Source organism: Phyllostomus discolor, chromosome 2 (assembly GCF_004126475.2).
Source record: "Phyllostomus discolor isolate MPI-MPIP mPhyDis1 chromosome 2, mPhyDis1.pri.v3, whole genome shotgun sequence".
Lineage (NCBI taxonomy): Eukaryota > Metazoa > Chordata > Mammalia > Chiroptera > Phyllostomidae > Phyllostomus > Phyllostomus discolor.
In genome coordinates, this window is record NC_040904.2 from 174,283,488 (window position 1) to 174,303,054 (window position 19,567).

A 19,567-nucleotide genomic window follows, 5' to 3' on the forward strand; every position below is an offset into this window, starting at 1 on the left:
TAGAGGATAGCATCCTATATTAAAATCAGCAACAGTGATAAGACTTAAACTGAGGAAAATGCAGTCATACAAATTTACTGCAGTTTGACTCAAAATGCCCTATTTACTAAAAGATAATATTCTTAGACCCAGTCTGTAAATAAGGAAGGGGAGATGCTACAAAAGGCATGAAGCAACTCATCTAGAGACTTAATTAAAATCACGATGATACATTCAGCCTGGAGTTTAGTTTTATTTTCAGCTAGTCATCTGCAGCCATGGTTCCCACAGAGGAGGCTGCCAGGCTCACAGCACACTGTGCAACTTGGATGAACAGTATTACTGGCTGCTTATGAGCATATTACATCTGGGATCTGTGGACAGCAGCCAGAGCAGCAAGACAAAGATGCTGAACGCAGAGTATTTTGTAGGTAGGTTTCCAAGCTGCCTACACGCTCATTACTTTTCTTCAATACAGTGCCCAGAATGTCGTAAGAAACAAAATACAGGGTGGGGCAAATGTAGGTTTACAGTTGCTCATATGGAAAATGATGTAATAGTTAATAATAATACAAGAATAAACTGTGTTCCACATACTTACCGCTATAAACCTGTGTTTACCCTACCCTGTATATTTCCAGCTTAATTTTTGTTTCTGGTAAGACCAGCAAGTTATTCTGATTTTTCAGTTGTTCATATGAACTTAAGTCTTGTGGGAATATTTGTGATCTTCAAGTTAATTTATTGATGTGTGGCTGAGGCAGCAAACTCATTATAGCTCCAGCAACTGAAGCAGCCATTCCGCTGCTGACATTTGGTCCATTTGCCTCCATGCCTGTGTCAGAAGCTTGGCACGTGGTTTGTGTGTGTGCACAAGTGTGTGCACGTTTGTCCCAGGAGCCGCTGCCCAACCAAAAGGCAACACGGAAGATGCATTAGTTCAAGGGCATGGCAAGTTTACATCTTGTGATGTAGGTATTCATTCAACAAGTACGCATTAAAGGAGTAAGACGTGCAAGAACTGTGGGTACAAAACTAAACAGAACATTCCCCCATCCCCCAGTGGCTTGCAGTCTGGTGTACTTGGCTGCAGTAGAGCAGGGCATGTCAGGAAGTGCTGGGGCCTGAATAAGATCCCTTCTTCTATCAGAAGAGGACAGATGGTAGGTCACTGGTGCAGTATCTGTGATGGCCAGTCCAGCAAACAAGAACACTCTCCATGGAATGTGGTGGGCAGCAGTTGGAAGAGAGAGAGAGTGTTGTAACATGAAGCCTTGAAGTACCCTAAAGAAAGGTTGTGAGCAGAGTTAACATACCAGGTCTAAGACTGACATCCTCAGAAAGGCTGGTTTATCAGGTTGGCCTTTGGCTGGTGTTTGGGAACCTGAATGATAAACAGTTTCCTGCGTTGATTGAAAACCTCCTCTTAAGGGCAGGAGCAGCTGTGTACTAAACTATTTTATAAACAATGTGGTTTCTTTTGAACATCTCTTTTCCTTTGGGGTGGCTGGGATTTTTGGGCACACTCAGGAGAGGGTGACTGTGAAGACCTCCCCATAAAATCCCTGGGCGCTGATTCGTGAGTGGACTTCCCTTGGTAGACAAGGTCACACTTGCTGCTGAGGAAACTCTGTCCTGTGTCACTGCACTGGTAGGCTACTGGAAGCTACACCCGGTTTCCTACAGACTGCGTTCTGGGAGCCTCTTTTCCCTTGCTGATTTTGTTTTGAATCCTTTTGCTGTAACACAGTCATAATTGTAACAATTTCTGGGTCCTTCGAGACCCTCTGGTGAATCATTGTGGCTGAAGGTGGCCATGGGGACCCCCAACAAAGGCTAAATCTGAATTTTGAACTACCCTATAGCAGGAAATGGATGGATAGTATCTTACATCTTTTTCTTAAGTCCGAATATGGTTGAGCCTTGACAGCATTATGCTAAGTGAATAAAACAGACAAGTCAAATACTATATGATTTCACTTATATGTGGACTCTTAAAAAAAAAAATCCAAACTCAGAGACATATAACAGATTGGTGTTTGCCAGGGGTGAAGGATGGGGGAATGGGTGTGGGCAGTCAACGGGTATAAGGGGTACAAACTTACATTTATAAGATAATTAAGTTCTGGTGATACAGTGTACAACATGGAGACTATAGTTAACAATACTTCATTGTATATTTGAAAGTCACTAAGAGAGAAGGTGACACACACACACACATACACACACAACAAAACAAGAACCACTGGTCCACCTGATGGATTTTACAGCTTTGTCTTTAAAATTTTTGTGTCTTTTGGAAAAAATCTGCCCCAAATAGCTAATATATCCAGTACAGTATTTTAATTAAAGGCCAATCACGTAGATTAGTAACCACTTCTGAAATCCTCTTTTTGTATTCCAATTAAGTCCTACGCCTAAATTAATAGGATAAATGCCATATTCAGGTTCAGAATATTATTCAGATTTTCTGTAATTAATTGGGCTTATGCCTATCAGATCAGTTTACATTTTAGCTTTATTTTTTCATCTGGATTTGCTAATTGGACTCAAATTAAGTTATTACTGTATTTCTGTGACCTTTTAATTATGTCTTTTCCCCTTACCACTTGCCTCCTAAGCACAGTAATTTAACTTGCCATCACCTTGAAGAAAGAAAGTCAGCTTTTTTATGAACAAATGTTTTCTGGAATGTGGTCGACCTTTTATATGTAACTCAATGGGGAATAAGATGCAGACTGAGCCATTGAATTCTTAAGAGAATTCATTTCCTAGTTGCTTCTTTTTAGTCTGAGCATTAAACAGCTGTGCCATTCACCCCTTCCATAGTATAAAACTGACGTAAGTATAGAATTATATAAATCCCGTTATATCTTATTCCTTTTTATTAGCCTTTAAGTTAAGTGACGATAACCGATGGGGGTGTGTGAGTTACAAGGCAGTGCTAGAAAATGGTAACCACTACCTCGGAAATGTTATACCTGCTTGTATACATAGTGTCGTTTTTCTAGATTTCACTTTGGAAAGAAACAGACTGTTTCTTCTCGTCTGTGATCTAATTTAAGTCCACCTGGCAGAGTTTAAGAACAACATGAGATCTTCTACGGTGTGTACCGGGCACACTCCGCTGTTCGGTTTATGACAAGCACTATGAACGGACATTGAAATAAGACTGCACACTGGTAGGGGAAGAAGGGGACACATTTCAAGTTTAAAAATAGTTCTCTCTCATGTGCATACACACATTTTCACTCTCCATTCCTTTTCTCTTCCTTTCTCTCCTTTTTCTCCCATCTTCTACTTTATACACAAAGAGAAAGAGCGTGTTAAATACAGTAACGCATCATTCGCACATTTAATCTTTTCTTGTTGAAAGAGAATAATCCAGAGGGATATAAATAGTGTGGGTGACTGTGATTCCACTCTATGAATGCATGCCCCAGACTGAGCAGTAAAATGGTATGTTGCAATCTGCTGTTTCCTCCTGAGTCCTCAATTCCATGTAATTCTCGTAATGTGCGTGCAAAGCTGACTTCAGTGATTCCTTAATTTAAAGATACATACGCTGCATACAGAATACCCCTAAAGACAAGCCAGCTACTGTGCCTGGTGTTTAGTTGAAGAGCGGTAATATGTTCAGGGACAGAGCGAAAAAACCTGGCAAGCACAGAGCTCTTGAGTGGCAGCACAATGTGGCATGTCAATCTCCAAAAAGATACACAGACACTGTTTACTATAACTTAAGGGTAAATCAGAGGATTTTCTTGGGTAATTGTGAGATCTGTGGAACCCCTTCATCTCCACTGCACCATCATCACGATCATCTCTGCACCCTAATGACTTGGGTCTAAGGGTTTGTGAGGCTTCTTCTGTTTTCAAGAGTTTTGTCTTTTCTGTGTAGTAATTTGACAATGTTATCCACAGTCTCAGAAAAGAGACATTTGACGCATCAAATCAAATTCTGAAAACTTATCCAAAGGGAATATTCTTGCCAATAGAACAAATAGATATACAAATATGTTCACTGCAGGGGCTTTTTATAAGAACAAAAAGAGGAACAAAACCCTAAATCCCCAGCAATTTTGGACTGTTTAACCATGCCATCTCAGTATAATGGTGTGTTGTGCAGTCATTCATAATAATGGCTGATATCTATCCAGTGTGTGCATTTTGCCAGGCACATGATACATATATTAATACAGAATAATTCTAAGATTTTGTAAATCTGCATAAAAATGTCTATTGTATTACATTGATACGTATTTGGCTTATATATGCATTATATACTTTGTGATTTATAAATGTATTCAGTAAAAGAAAAATTCTTGAAGAATACAACCAAAATGTAAATAATGATACAGGTATAAAGTGATTTTTTAAAATATGTTGTATATATTTGAATTTTTCTAAATTGAAGGTATTACTTCATTTGGGCCATTAGTTACATATTCACTGACTCTGTGCTATAGACAGAATAAATTACTCCAGTCACATTTGACTATTTTAGTGAAAATTAATGGAACATAAATGAAATGAAAAAATTGACTTCCTCAACAGCACTTGGCACATTTCTCTGTGCTCAGGAACCTCACGTGGCTGGTGGTTCCCATACCGGACCGAGCAGACATGAAATATTTCCATCAACACACCCAAAGTTCCTGTGGACAGCACTGCCTAACTCCTGAATGAAAGTTCGTAGTCCTTAAGCACTTCCCTGTGGAAACATTAAAACATCTTCATCCCACTGTGCAGAGCAGTGGAATCGCTACATTGCTTCCTGTGTACTTGTGGCTGGCAGTGGGGAATTGTGGTAACAGCTGTCTGGTGAGGAGGGGCTGTGAGGCTCTGAAACTGGGGGCTCCGCTGGGGCTTCTCTCCCAGACCGGATGTGAAGGCCGGGCCTCTGCCGTGGGCCTTCCCAGTGCCTGATCTATTATCCGTTCTAACGAGCGCCTGTGAAACAGGTATCGACTGTCACCATCTTTCTTTCGTGGATGGAAGGATTGACTTTGGAAAGCGTGACCAGGAGCCCTGCTATGTCTCTCTTCCAGACGTCTCTTCATTCACAGGAGTAATCATAGATAACTATCAATTAATTACTTTCTGTCAGAAAAATAAGCCTTGAGCTAAGGGTTGGAATTTGTCCAGTCTTCAGTGTTTTCTTTTACTACACCCCCGTCTTTGTGTTTAAAATTAGAAAAGTGAAGACATATCATTCAGTTTCTACTCCACCACGCAGCAAGTTGAAATTAATGAGAAGTAAATTTCAGTAAATGAGAAGAAGACATGTGTTCTTCCCATGCTTGTAACTTGAACATAACAATTATAAAAATTGTAAATATGCTTAGCTCACTGTTGGTAAAATAATTTGTTTCTCAGTAAAAGTATGTATAATTATATAAACTTTTGATTATGTGAAAATTGCAATAAATATGAAATGCAAGATATTTTGCTGGGATAGATATACTGTAAAATATATGCAGCCTTCAATTCCTAAGAAACCTAAGGGGGGTAGTTTAACCCCACTGAACATTATTTTCTTCTAGAAATTGTGTTTTTCTTTGAAAAATAACTTCTGCAGTTTGGTCGCACCCTCAGGTACATCCAAGAGTGGCAGACCCACGGCCTTTTACTTAACTGGGTGTGGTTCCTTCTCTTTCCTGCAGGATTTAGGTCATGGTCCTGAGTCCTTCTTACGCACAGGCCTCGTGGGGGCTGCACGCCAGCTTTCTCTGCGGCTGTGGTTAGGGCAGTTCTTGTGAGTTCTCTTTTATCCCCATTTCTTCTTTATTTTTGTCTTCCCTTTTCCTTCCTTTCCCTTTTTGCTCCTTTTCCTCTCTTTATCTTTGTTGCATTTCCCTGCTTTACTCCCTAATCTTTACATCTGTTTTACTCTTAAGTAAAATACACCCAAGGCCAGTTTTTTCCCATTAGTTTAGCCAGCCCTTCCAATTGATCTTGAACTCAATGACTGTTACTGTCTGCTTTCGTTGCTGGCCCTGACTTTTTAAAAGGGGCACTTTTAAAGTAGCCAGAAAAGATCAGTTTAATTTTATTTTCCCCTTTAATTATCTTAGTGTTAGAATTTTTCATCTGTCTCAAATATAGTCTGGGTTTAACCATTCCAGTATATAAGCTAAATCAGTTCAGCAGGATAAATTATTTTTGTAGACTTGAAGCTAGTATTACATTTTCTTGACATTCTTTCCTTATATCAAGCAAACCTTTTCCTTAAAGGTTTTAAGTAGCTTGCCTGTTTGAATTTGTATTATGGGTCAGAGAAAAAAAATTATTGATGTAACCTGATTTTATTCATCATATTCATGAGTCTTCTGTTAATCAGATTCAACATGCAGATAACAGTATTCAGTGAATGAGCATTAAGCAAAGTAAAGCAAAATAAAATTTTAACTCAAAAGCTATGATGGTCATATTTTGCACTGATAACAATGAAAGACACTTCAAGGCTGGGAGTCCTTCATTTTCAGTGTAGTTAGTGAAGTTACTACTGCTTCCCTGTTCATGATCAGCTGGTTAGGAACCTTCACTCCAGCTGCACCTTAGCTCTCCTTGGTGGGGTAGAGCAGCGTGTTCACAGATCCTGGAGCTCAGGACCTGGGCATCCTTGGGAGGCCAGTTCTCTGACAGCCACAGTGTGGGTATTTTTTCAGTTTTATAAATAATATTATGAAATAATGATGCTCTAATTCACTTCCTTTTATATTTTAGTTCTATATGTTGTAAGGTAAAAGATGACCAACTTTTTTCTGTAAGTTAAATAATATTCTGCTTATTTCTTTACTAAATATAACTCCAGGTTTTCTATATTCCTGATTATTGCCTGGTTTAGGATTTTAAAAATGGTATAGACGTTTTAATATTGGAGACCTGGGTAATTTTAGAGGTTGTAGAATTTCTACTTACCTGTAACAGTTTTCATGCTACTTTTGTAGGGGCTTACAGTTATTATATAGAAGTACAAAAATTATTGGCCAGAGATCAGTTAGAGGCAAACCTGCTAAAGATATGAAGAATTATATTTATTTTTCTATGGAAATTAACATACGAGGTTTTTGTAAAATAATTGAGTATTAAGAACAACAGATGAGGTTTTAGACCTTAAAGTAACATGTTGTCCTCCACTAAAACAGACTCTGCCTGTACTCGCTTCAGGTGTATGATAGTGCGTGAGTACCTTAAATACATTCACACTCTAGTAATTGTAACATATAGAGTAACTGGTTAGAGTACAAAACTGTATTTGTATTAATGTATCTTAAAATATTTAACATAAAACACAAGAATCTTACAATACTTGAAATGCTGAACGAAATATAACACCCTGAGAGAATAAAGCAATAACTCAAATGCATAAGGAAAAATTTACCAACAAATACGAGATTGATAACAAATTTGGGGATTTGAATTGATAATGTATAGATGATAAACACGTAAGCAATTAGATAGATATAATCTGCAGAAAGATGGAATAGTGTAGACCTAATAAACTTTAAAAGGAGCTGGCATCTGGTTTGCCTTTAGCAAAATTAAGTATAGTCCCTCATTTATGTCGGTAAGTATTTCTAAAACTCCAGTATCACAGCTAACATTTAAGTTCTGTTGTTCAATATGGGAGAGTTTTCGTTTTATTTATTAAGTCTCCATTTGTATTGAAAAATGAACACTTTGAACTATTGAAAGAAAAATGTCTAAGTATCTATAGTTATTTGAAATTCTGGAATATTTGAGTTGTTTTCATTTAAATATAAGCCAACCAAAGCTATGTGAACCAGGATATAAAGTTAAGTCCCATAAGTTATTAGCATTGTATTACAAAATTTTGATTACTCTGTAAGAGTTCCAAATAGAAGAAAATACCATATTAAAAGGATCTGTATGATAACCATTTTTTTTTTTTGGTTTGCTACTGCGGGCTTCATTAACTATAGGCAAAGAGTGATCATGAAAAGTACTAAAAGTTCAGTGCCCTCTTGAAATTTTGTTATGTTGGCAAAGCATGATTATTTAAAAACAGGGTAAGTTTTTGCATGCTGTTATAATTTCACTAATTCTAAGTATCTTACCAAGTTGTATATTTTAAGTAAAAAACTATGTGAAATACCTAAGATTTTTCTCCCATGGCCAGGGCAAGCTGCAGAACTCAGGCACAGAGGGAGCCCACCTGGATGGCACTGCCGTCCAGCAGGAGTGGACCCCACAGGGGTTTTTGCCAAGTCAGCCCAGTCTGGTCATTTGACATCTGCCAGATCGGGCTCGGGGAGTTTCCAAGCATTCTGCCACAGGCTGAGAGGTGGGTGGGATGTGGGATGCAAAGCAGGAGTATACTGATTTGGGGAGGTTCCTGACCTGAGGAGTAGGTTGTTCCTTGCTGATCTGTCCACACCGCTGCCCTCTGGCATGGGCCGTATCTAACCAGTGAGGGCAAGGAGGGAGCGAAGGGGGGCCTCGTGCAGTGACCAGAATAAGCACCTGTTTCTTGGCTCCTGGTTCAAGCTCTTTTATCTCTGTATCCATGGTACTGTCACTTCTCTGCCTTCCTCACCAAGAAGAAAGAACTTCTAGAAATTTATTTGTTAAATGACTTAAACTATAACAGTGACCTTCACAACAGAATAATGGTTCCTTTCTCATGGAACTAGAGTAAATAACCCAGGCCTGAGCTGTGGTCATTAGAAGAGAAGCAGCCGGAAGGAGAAGGAAGTCTACCCTCTGATGTTGTTAAAAAAATGGGGGGCTCAATGTCTAACAATCCCTTGCCCTGCCATCACCGTGACAGACAGAGGGAGCAAGGAACCCCACTTCCTCTTTTTCTCATACATTTGTAAAGATGCCGTTTTATTTATTCCCTGTTAAGTCTGCTCTTTAAGCTTATTTTAATTGATTCTAGAGCTCTCAGCAGAGGGGAATGCGATTGGCTCTGAGCCTCTGGGATAAGCTAATGCTCTGAATCTCCCTTAAGGGGCAGCGTGCATCTCTCTTGGAACAGGTTGGCTGCCTGTTTATCTGCCCATCGCTGCAGGTCTCTAAGTGCCTCTATGACTTTTATATTTTATGAACTTCATGATTAATGATAACTTATTTAGCAGCAAAAGTGCTAAACTAGACAAAAGACTTAGCTATAGAAAATGAAAGTACCTTTTATGCAAAATAAATGCAAAGTGGTACACGTACGTAAGGGGTTTATGTTTTGCCCCGTGTGTAAGGTCAATAAGCTAAGAGTTTCCATAACAGTCTCTTTGGGATCCCAAGTGTGTATGAAAGAATGTAATTTAAAACCTTTATGCCGAGTTAATTACACCCTATAATACTTAGCATTACTTCTTACCAAATTTGCATTTTCATATGAGTTTGTAATGATGGAGGAAATACAGGTAAAGCACATCTGGACACTACTTGGCATAGACGAAATGTTCATTAGATATTACTTCTTCTTTTCCTCTTGTATCAGGAGATGAGTCCTGCCATCAGTTCCAACTCTAAAATTGAGTTTCTTTGACTCTGAAAATGTTCAGTAAATGTTAGCCATTATTCTTGTTGTTTTCTTCCTCTGTATTTTCTTATAAATCAATTTCAAGATTTTCATTGTAAGAAACAGGACTTGTACATGCATAAAAGGAAAGTGGAGAATTAAGACAACACCATCAGTTCAAACACACAAAAATATTTAACTTTAACATATTTTCCTAATTCTTCTGGATTTTCAGAATTAGCTAAATAATGTCAGTGCTCTTTTGTACTATCTGAGAATTAAAATGTTTTTCATGCACTAACCCCTCAATAATTAAACAATGACTCATTGATAATTGCTTTTCTTCTTCGGGTCACATTTGTGTGTACATATAGGCAGATTTTTTTCTGTCATTCGTGAAGTCCTGCAGTTCTGCTAATAATTGAACAAGCATGTCCTGGTGCCACATGCATGTACTTGAAATGAGCCACGTGCAGCTTGCGGGCTTCTCATTTGAATATCAAAGGGCCTGGTGCTGTCTGCCAGTCTGGCCTCCAGAGAGCAGCCTGTTTACTATTTAATGACACAGTGGTGTGTCAGCCTCTCTTCGCAGTCTTTTTTGCCCATGGCTGTTAGAGCTCAACTAGTTCCTCTGCTGTTAAAAAAGAAAAAAATTGATCAGTTTTCTTTGCTTGATATTTGCAAAAGGAAAAACAAGATTTGTCCATATCAATTCAGAAGTCTTTATTCACTTCAACCAAAAAGGGTTGAAAAAGTAAAAAAGTACTCCAGAAAGAGTTTGAGGACTTAATTAGAGAGGCAGTAAGGTACAATAAACTTTAAAATCCATGATTTAGATAATAGGACAATGTAGGAAAAGATAACATGATTTATACACAAGACACTTGCTTTTAGGAACTAGATCACAAAACCTGTCTCTTTTCAAAGTGGCCTTGGAACCCCTTAGGTTAGACAGTCTCGAAACAGAATCCAGGGCAGGGGTGGGTGCATAGGGGTGAGCAAGGAGGATGGACAGGCAGGAACCTTGCATTTGTTACAATCTCCAGGTAATTCTTACTCTAAGATAGAAACAAATCATCTCAGAGAAGCATAAGAATTCCTCCTTACTAAGACCAGAGTGAATTTCTGGGTGCTTTGGTGCTAATGTAATATCCATTAATATTAACCTATCTTTTCATAGAAAGTTTATTGTAACAGTCTAAAGTCATTGGTTTTGATATCTATAACATGCAAGTCATGCCATACAATTCCTTTGTCCACAGTATAGCAGGAGACAGGGGCGGGGTGAGAATTTTCTCAGTACTTACATGTTAGATGATGAAATAAAATGAGTCACTTTGGCTCCTTGTTCACAGTATTGTATTCGACTTCCCCCACTTGCTCTTGTTCTGCAAGCCCACACTTTGCATTATGAGATGAAATCATCACCTGGAGAGTCGAGGAGTGAGCATATTAGGGAATTTCAAGTACAGTCGGTCTGTGTGTTGTCCTCGGTCTTTGGGAACTGAGCCTCACTGTTGAGCTTGATAACATCCTTCCACTCCAGTGTGCCCTCTTCCCCTCAGTTCTTTGTCCTCCTGAGCACCAGTGGGTGGAGCTCCTTTTCCATTTATCATGGATCCCCTACATCCAAGGCACAACTTAAATGTAGTTACATTCAGGTCATTCTCATCTCCTATGACACCAAAGTCAGGGATTTCCTCCCTGGCTGTACTGCCTGTCTCTGACACTAGTTTTCCTAGTCGGTGAACCAAATGGGTATTTGTCATCCTGACTCTAACCTATAGTCTCTTAAGTTCTTTTCAATCCTCCCTGTGTATGATGCTTGAGCTGGGTTTAAATGCTCTCAGGGACTAAGCCCGTGATAACTAGCAGCCTAAATTCCTGGCTTCTTTGTATTTTTGCAATCCCAGAATATGACAAATAGTGATACTGCTGATTGGAACTCTAATTACTTGAATTGTTGCGTGGAGTTAATCACTGCCTTTATGTTCCAGTAGTGGTTTACTCCAACTTCTGTCCTTGAACTTGGCCGGTGGGGTAGGTCACTGTGTGACAGTCACCCTCAGTGGAATGAGAGCCCCTGCCCTCCCAAACAGTCCCAGACACTATTTGTCTTTTTGTCTCCCACTGTTTCTGAAACATCGTAAGCACTGAATAAGTGTATTTTAATTGCATTTGATCCTCACATTCAGCCATTATGTGCTTATTTTCCATTAGAACACCTATTACTATTATCATGTCTAAATATTTGTTGAATTGAATATATAAGCTAGGGTTGTATTTCAGTCTTATTCGTGGTGTTTTGGCCACCAATAGGTGTATGACATGGATTATTTCATTTAAGAAAATACTGAGTTTGACAAAGTAAAAAATGAAAGTGTCTTTCTCTGAAGACAAATGTATCCCTTATGATTATTGTCTTGTTTGTTTTACCTAAAATAATGGATTTAGTTCACAGACTTGAAGGCTTATGGTGCCTGAACACAGTGAGTGTTGCATTCTAATCTACAAAACTTTAATACTTTAAACAACACTTGTAAATAACATCTGCTTATTATGAAAACTTAGGAGCATTTAAAGATGAAAAGGCACCTGACCTCTACAACCCAGATACAGTGTATCAACATTTTGTTGTATTTTTCTTTGGTTAATTTTAATTCTTGAGGTTCTACATCCTCCATAATTATTCATTTTGCTTTTTTTCACTTTATTCTGCATGCTCTTGATCTATTTTTTCAGTCTGTGATTCCACAGAGACTTGGAGTTATAAATAATGTGCATAAAACTACATATCTTTGCATACTCACAGTTTTATGTGACTGTGCTCCAAAAACATTGCTTTTATATAGAATTAAAGATCTTGCAAACTTTTGCTTATAACTAAACCTTTGAGGCCATTGAAACTTAAAAGAAAATCCTGTTTTATTCCCTTCTTGTAGTGCCAAGAGCAGTGTTTTTTCCTAAAGTAAATGCCACAACCTGCCCTTTCTCCTTGCTCTGGCTCTTCAACCTCTGGAGAGGAGTTTTAACTACACTGGCACCTTTTTTCCTCTTGATTGCTTTAATGGGGGAGTAGATGGCACCAGTTAGAACCAGAAGGACAATAAATGATGGAAACACAGCCTCGTTGGTATCACTGTTTCAGTAGAAAAGTTCACAAGTTATGTACAGTCATTTTTTAATGCTGTCTTCACTGCCCTGGAGGGTACCCCGCAAGTCAAGGCCATCCAGCTAGGTAGAAAGGGGCCGAACCAGGAAAGCGTGGTGGTGAGGCCACTCAAAACACAGCCCTCCACCCTGCCCTCTTAGCCAACTCCAGGGTTATATTTTTCCCTTTAATCCTGAATTGTTTGGATACATTTTTTTAAAAATTAACTATTATCATTATTTAAGAGGTTAAAATTTAGTCATAGGGGCACTAAGAATCACTGAATTATACCGTTTACAGAGTTTTATTGTATCTGAATTGTATCTCAATATAAATTTTAAAATAAGGCAAAAATAAAGATTGAATGCCATTTCATCCACTCATTCATTCATTCATTTAAATAAGCTTATACTAACTGTCTAAAAATACAGGCAAAAGCCTGCTTTGATGTTGCAAAAGTAAACCCCATATAGACTGTTTTATTAGGAATTTATAGTCTAGTAGAGGAAATATAATGGATATGAAAGTCAGCCTAATACTAGAGGGAAAGTGGCCGTGTATTGTAAGAGAGGTACAGATAAATTGTTGAGGAAAAGCAGAGAGAAAGATTAATAAAGTCCAGCAGGAAACATTAAGGAAGGATTTGAGAAGAAAAATATTTGAGTGCTCCTTGGTTTTCTCCATGAAGTAATGTGGAATTGATCGGGTAGGTTGGTTGGTGCATTTGGCGGTAGTGGGATGAGGGAGTACCCTGCTGATGACTCACACTTTCTCAGTGAATATTAGGCAGATTTCACCTGAGTCTGGATAGATTGGGACAGTGCAAAGGAAGGAGATGCTATGAAATTGCAGTACCTTTAAGGGAGAGCTGCAGAGTGTGTATCTTAGAGAATTTCAAGTGAGGTCAATTTGTGTGTTTTTGTCTAGAGTCTCTTAGGTGCTAATATAGATGCACAGTGAAAAAATAACTGGGTATAGGTGAGCAGTGTTGGAGTCTCTGACATGAATATAACAAAGGGGGAATGGGCCTGGGGATTTGAGAATGGTGAAAGAAAGGGATTACAATGGTTTGGGGAAGTAAATTTTCAATGCAGTGTCTGCATCACCTGAAATCTTGTTAGAAATGCAGAGTCTGGGGCCTAGAATCAGAAGGGTGGGGCATAGCAGTCTGTTGTCATCTTTTTCTTCTTCTTCTTTGTTTTTTTTTAAATCCTCAACCAAGGATATGTTTGCTGATTTTAGGGAGACAGAGAGAAACATCAATCTCTTGCATCTGGTTTTCAGGCCAACTGGTGATTGAACCTGCAGCTGAGGAATGTGCCCTGAGGAGAATCAAACCTGCAACCTTTTGGTATATGGGACGACACTCCAACCAACTGAGCCACCCAGCCTGGGCAGCATTCTGTGTTTCAACAGGCCCTCCAGGCACTTTAGTAACACACCAACACCCCGGAACCACTGGTTTGGGAAATCTAAACTACTTAAGGCAGAAGTACAGTTGTGGGAAAGGAGAAGAAATAGGTGACGAAGCATTAACTAGATAAAGAAGTAGAGTGTGAGTATGGCTTCCTGTCTCCATGAGAGGGAAGAATTGCGTGAGTGGAGGAATCCACGTAAGGGAGCTGAGAGGGTGGTCAGAGACTAGGACACTTGAAGGATTTCAGCAGTGGAACAGTGAAGAGACTTACGCATCATCTGGATGGCCCATGTTGATGCAGCTCTGACCACGAGTCATAATACAGGTGTAGGAGTGGAGGAGGAAATTTCGAGGCAGGGACTGAAATCGCCCTTGAAGGAGGAGTGACTAGACAGTAGGACAGCGGCTAAAGAAGGAGGGTTAGAAGTTGGTTTAGTGTAGCTCATTTTCTTCCCATCGTCATCCTCCCCCCTTTCCTCAGTTGTGTGGGGTGATTGAGAGAACAGCCTGGACTCTAGCCCCAAGCTGCAGGATGGTGGTGCTCTCAAGTCAGACTTAATGCACTGACACATGAAAGAGTGTAGGAGGGGTGAACTAGGGGAAGATTGAGTCAAATTAGTGCATCTTCAGGTTAGTGTGCAAGTAAATGACCAGTTGGACATGGGTGACCTGAAAGTCTCCAACTCTTGCTTGTTACTGTAGTAAGCAGGGACGTGGGTCACAATGAGGCCTGGGGAAAGCCCTCTTAGCTGACATGATTAGGGTTAGCAGTTGGTTAGTTAACTGGGGGTGGGGGACAAGTTATGAAGAAATAATGCATTATATACCTTCAACATTTTATTTTAGTTGTACAATTATCATATGTACTACATGAACTTAAAAATTGTTTTTCTTGAATAAACCACACTCAATATTGTCACCTATAAATTCCGGATTTAGTTTCTTTCAAATAGAACTAGAATTAGAAGATAACCTGAGAAAAGAACCAATGGGCAGAATCTTTCTAGACTTTTCTATTTCATTCCTTTTATTTTTTCATTGTTACATAATTTTTAATGATTTACCTTTATTTACTCTTTTCAAAGTGGACAGTTCTGTTTTTAATGGAACTGTCTTTGAGCATCCTCTGTTTTATTGATGTGTGCATTGTTTGATTGTTACCTAATTACAGAGACAGGTGTGGGAACAAACACACCTGATTTGATACACACACAAGTTCAGGAAACGGGAAACGTCTGCATGAAGTCCTAAATGTCCAACATGCTGTGGGTGTGTGTTTCATAGAAACATTGGTAAGTTAGTCTGTCAGTTTGATGAGTTGGAGGTCTTATTAGAGAGAACTCCTATCATCATTCTTAGTGATTTGTAGAGGAAGGTCAGTGATCCTGTTAAGCTGGGGGAGACGTGTGGTTCCTCCTGAGGTTTCCAGAGGCCTGAAGCCCGGAGGAGGGGACTGATCTCTGAGATGAAAGGCAGGTCCTGTCGGGAACCCTGTGGGTCTGTAGCAGTCCCTGGCATTTTTCTCTGCTCTCTCCAAAAGATTCCTGGAAGAATTTAATTTAGGAAAGTTGTCTTGTAATATATTACATGTGATTGATAATTAGCTTTCTGAGGATTACTATGATTTTTGGATCACTGCTTGATTTGAGAATAATATGATATAATAAGGTCAAAACAGATGATAGGCATGAAATCCTAATTTTGGACCTTTTTATTTTGTGGCTTATGGCTTGCATCTAATACACAAAAGGGATTTCTCAGGGTACAAAGTACATAAAATAGATATGAAAATTTGAATCATCTTTTAGACCTTTGTATTTGAGTGAAACGTTTTTCTCTTAAAACTGCTGAGGTAGTTTCCATAGTTACCCATGTTTTTGACTGTATAAACACCATCCCTATAGGAAAATACAATATATTCAGTTAAAAGGACATCTTTTATTAGAATGACTTTCTGAATATGTAGTCAGTGTACTTTGGCATATGATACAAATAAATGTATTTATGACAGTAGGAACTAAAAGAGCCGAACAACATAACTTAGATATTGGGGATCTTTCAGGGCTTATCATGAGCTCTGTTGTGTGACTTCCAGTCTTCTCGTTCATTTTAGTCTTTACCCCAAGTATGGACATGTCCCAAAAGATTATTAAGACAGGATTCGTAGATGAGTCTAGTGTTGGAAACTGTGTCTAACACACCTAGACCATCACCTTTATGCACATGAGTTAAAGTAATTATGATTGCATTTCATTGGTTAATTCATCTCATTCAGAGTGGCTGTCAGTGGTGGGAAGAGATATTTGCCATATCTCTTTTATTCTTAAAATGAAAGTCTTCATAGTTTTATGCCAGAATTTTGTTATGAACTGAAAAGTTTTGCTTTGTCAAACAGATAAAATTATCATTTACTATTTTGTCTTGGCTGCCAGCAATTTTACAGCTAGCTTATAGTGATTATGCAGCCAAACTTTTGATATACTTAGCTTCATCTTTTACCTCCCTTACTCTCTCTTATCAGTCTTTAATTTTTGTTTTAGTGATTCTATCCTGTTTTTTATTGTAAATATTCTTAATTCCCTTTTGAAAGGTGGTGGTAGGTAGATTCAATTAATTCAACAAACAATTATTGAGTACCTAATTCTTTTTTTTTTTAAAGATTTTATTTATTTTTTTTTTAGAGAGGGAAGGGAGGGAGATGAGAGAGAGAGAGACACACACACATCAATGTGCGGTTGCTGGGGGTTATGGCCTGCAACCGAGGCATGTACCCTGGCTGGGAATCGAACCTGGGACACTTTGGTTCCCAGCCCGCGCTCAATCCACTGAGCTACGCCAGCCAGGGCTAAGTACCTAATTCTTACTGTTAGTTTAACTCTGTTCCACGGGCAATGATGAAAAAGACAGGCTCTGGCTTCAAGGAGTTGAAATATGTATATATATATATATATATTCCAGAAATTTGTAGGAAATGCATTGAAACTTAAAATACATATTTTGTCAGGCATTTAAAGTGCTCACGTTTATTCTTTTGTTGCTAGCTAAAAGTTCTCACTAGGATAGATTGCCATTACCCAAGCCAATGTTTTCTAGAGCTGTTTTGTTTTACCCAGATTTAAAATTCAGGCTGTAAGTGGGGTCTCGCATACTCTCTGAGACAGCGAGGCACATACGGCCGGCCTTGTCTGTTCTCAGAGGTCTGCAGAGAGTTAGGCAGCCTCTTCTGTGGAAACACACAGCCCTCAGGCCTTTCACCGTCACTCTGGGGACGAGATGGTGTGCGTGAGATAACCCACAGTTGTCCCGGGAAGTCTCTGAAGATGATGATAATTTTGTCAGATAGGTATTATAAAATGATTGTGAAAAGAGAAGGTTTTGCATTTAAAAAGAAAAGAAAGCCATTTTCTGTTGTTCATATTGTTCTTTTATGAAGAAGACTCTTTCATGCTTTGTGTAACTTTTGAACCAATACCTAGCCCCTTGAAAATTCAAACTACTACATAAGGGCATAGATGATTATAAATAGGGTGGCAGCTGATTTCATGAATGGTTGGCAGATCATCATTTACGAAAACATTGGAATTCACACATTTTAAAATGTAAGTTAAATGCATCTTTTCCCTACTCCATGACCTGACTTTTAAAAATTAGGTTTGGCAATTATTCTGACCTAGATATGTCATTCCTGCCCATATAAAAGAGAATGTAATTATTGCCTGAATTTTTCTGGAACTGATTGCCCTTTAAGTGAATGTCCTTGCTTTCATTCCTTACCTTCTAACTAATCTAACCATTGCTCTTTTGCTTATTAGCACCTTTATGTGATAGGATACTTTCTCCACCCTAAAACGTGCATGTCATAATCTCCACAACCTGTGATATGTTATGTTATGTGGCCATGGGAAATTAACGTTGCAGATTGGAGTAAATCCGACCATCGATTTACCATAAAATAAGGAGAGCATGCTGGTTGTCTGGGTTAGCCCAGTGTGATCACAAAGGTCCCTACATGCAGAAGAGGACGGCAGAGCCAAGTGACCTGACAGGAACTTGACCCCCCCTTTGCTAGCTTCAACTTGAGGAAGGGGCCCCACAAGCCTTGGAGTGCGGGAGACTTCCCATACCTGGAAAAGGCAAGGAAGCCTGTATCCCGGAGTCTTGAGAAAGGAACACCCTGCTGACATCTTTGATTTCTGACATCCAAAGAAATCCATGTCACATTTCTGACCAATAGCAAGATGTGTTAGGTAACAGCTTTGTGTTATTTAAGCCACTAAACTTGTGGTTAATTGGGTATGACAGCAATAAAAAACTTAACACATTTACCAACATTCAAGAACATATGCCCTGGCTGGTATGGCTCAGTGGATTGAGCACTGGCCTCTGAAGCAACAGGTGCCGGCTCGATTCCTGGCCAGGGTACGTACCTGGGTTGCAGGCCAGGTCCCAGGTGCAGGCAGCTGTTCTCCTCAGTTTCTCTCCTCTTTCTCCTTCCCTTCCCCTCTCTCTAAAAATAAATAAATCTTTAAAAAAATGAAAGAAAAGATGGAGATGAATCTCACAACACTCCATCTAGGAAAAGATTCCGTGTATGTGGACATTGTAGCTCTGGTTGACAGAGAAATAGAAGGCTGTTGAATTTCAGCCCCTGCTCTCACTGTTTCCCATTAATACAGAAAACCTACAGGTGCCTGTTGTCAGTGTAATGATCTGAAATAAATGCTTCCAAACAGTGTATCTTTGCTTCAGTCTTCCCATGTGGCTGCCATTAGAGTGATCTTTTGATAGAACAGATTTAATGATGTTATTTGTCTTTAAAGTCCATTTTGTGATTTCCGTTGACTACAATAGAAGCCCCAGGCGTGTAGTGTGGCAGTCAGGGTCCTTCCACAACAGGAGCCTCTGCCACTGCCTTATGCCACACTCTTCCTCTTTTCCTTGCACCTTCTGTCCTGCTGAGGATACTCCTCATGTTCCGTGAGGCTAGCATCGTATTTTGCACTTTCCTCCCTCGTACATGTCATTTCCTTCTCCACTAAGGAGGGTCCTGCCGGGTCATCATAGCTGCCGGCAAACCTTGTGCACTATTCCAAGACTCAACTCAAGCATTAATTCCCTGGAAAATCAAGGAACCTTTCATATCAAATAAAATTGTTTGGTCTGCCCTTTAGGCCACATTGCAAGTTGAACACCTTGCAATATTAAAATTATTTCTTTCTATTTCATTTTCTTATCTTAAACTGCAAACTTCTCAAGGACAGCAACTGGGTTTCATAACATATCTGTGGAACCTTATGAAATGGGAAAAAAACATTGAAATAATCTCTCTGTTTTGTTTATGGCTCTACTTGGAAGAATAATTTTGTGCAGTGTGTCTGTTTTTATCCTTAAAGCATTGAGAATACTCTCCAATTTAGTAGAATAGCATGACAAGTATCAAATTTTTATATACAGCAGGTCTCTATTGTTTTAAGTATGTAAAGTATGTAAAGTTTAAGTATGTAATTGCACAGTGTGTGGTGACTCCTAA

At 39.1% G+C, this 19,567-nt stretch overlaps 1 protein-coding gene across 1 annotated transcript in view; it reads left to right on the forward strand.

Moving 5' to 3' along the window:
• Positions 1 to 19,567, forward strand: part of SLC2A13 (solute carrier family 2 member 13) — a 281,707-nt gene that overhangs the window by 184,857 nt on the left and 77,283 nt on the right. The gene's annotated exons all lie outside the window — the stretch shown is intronic.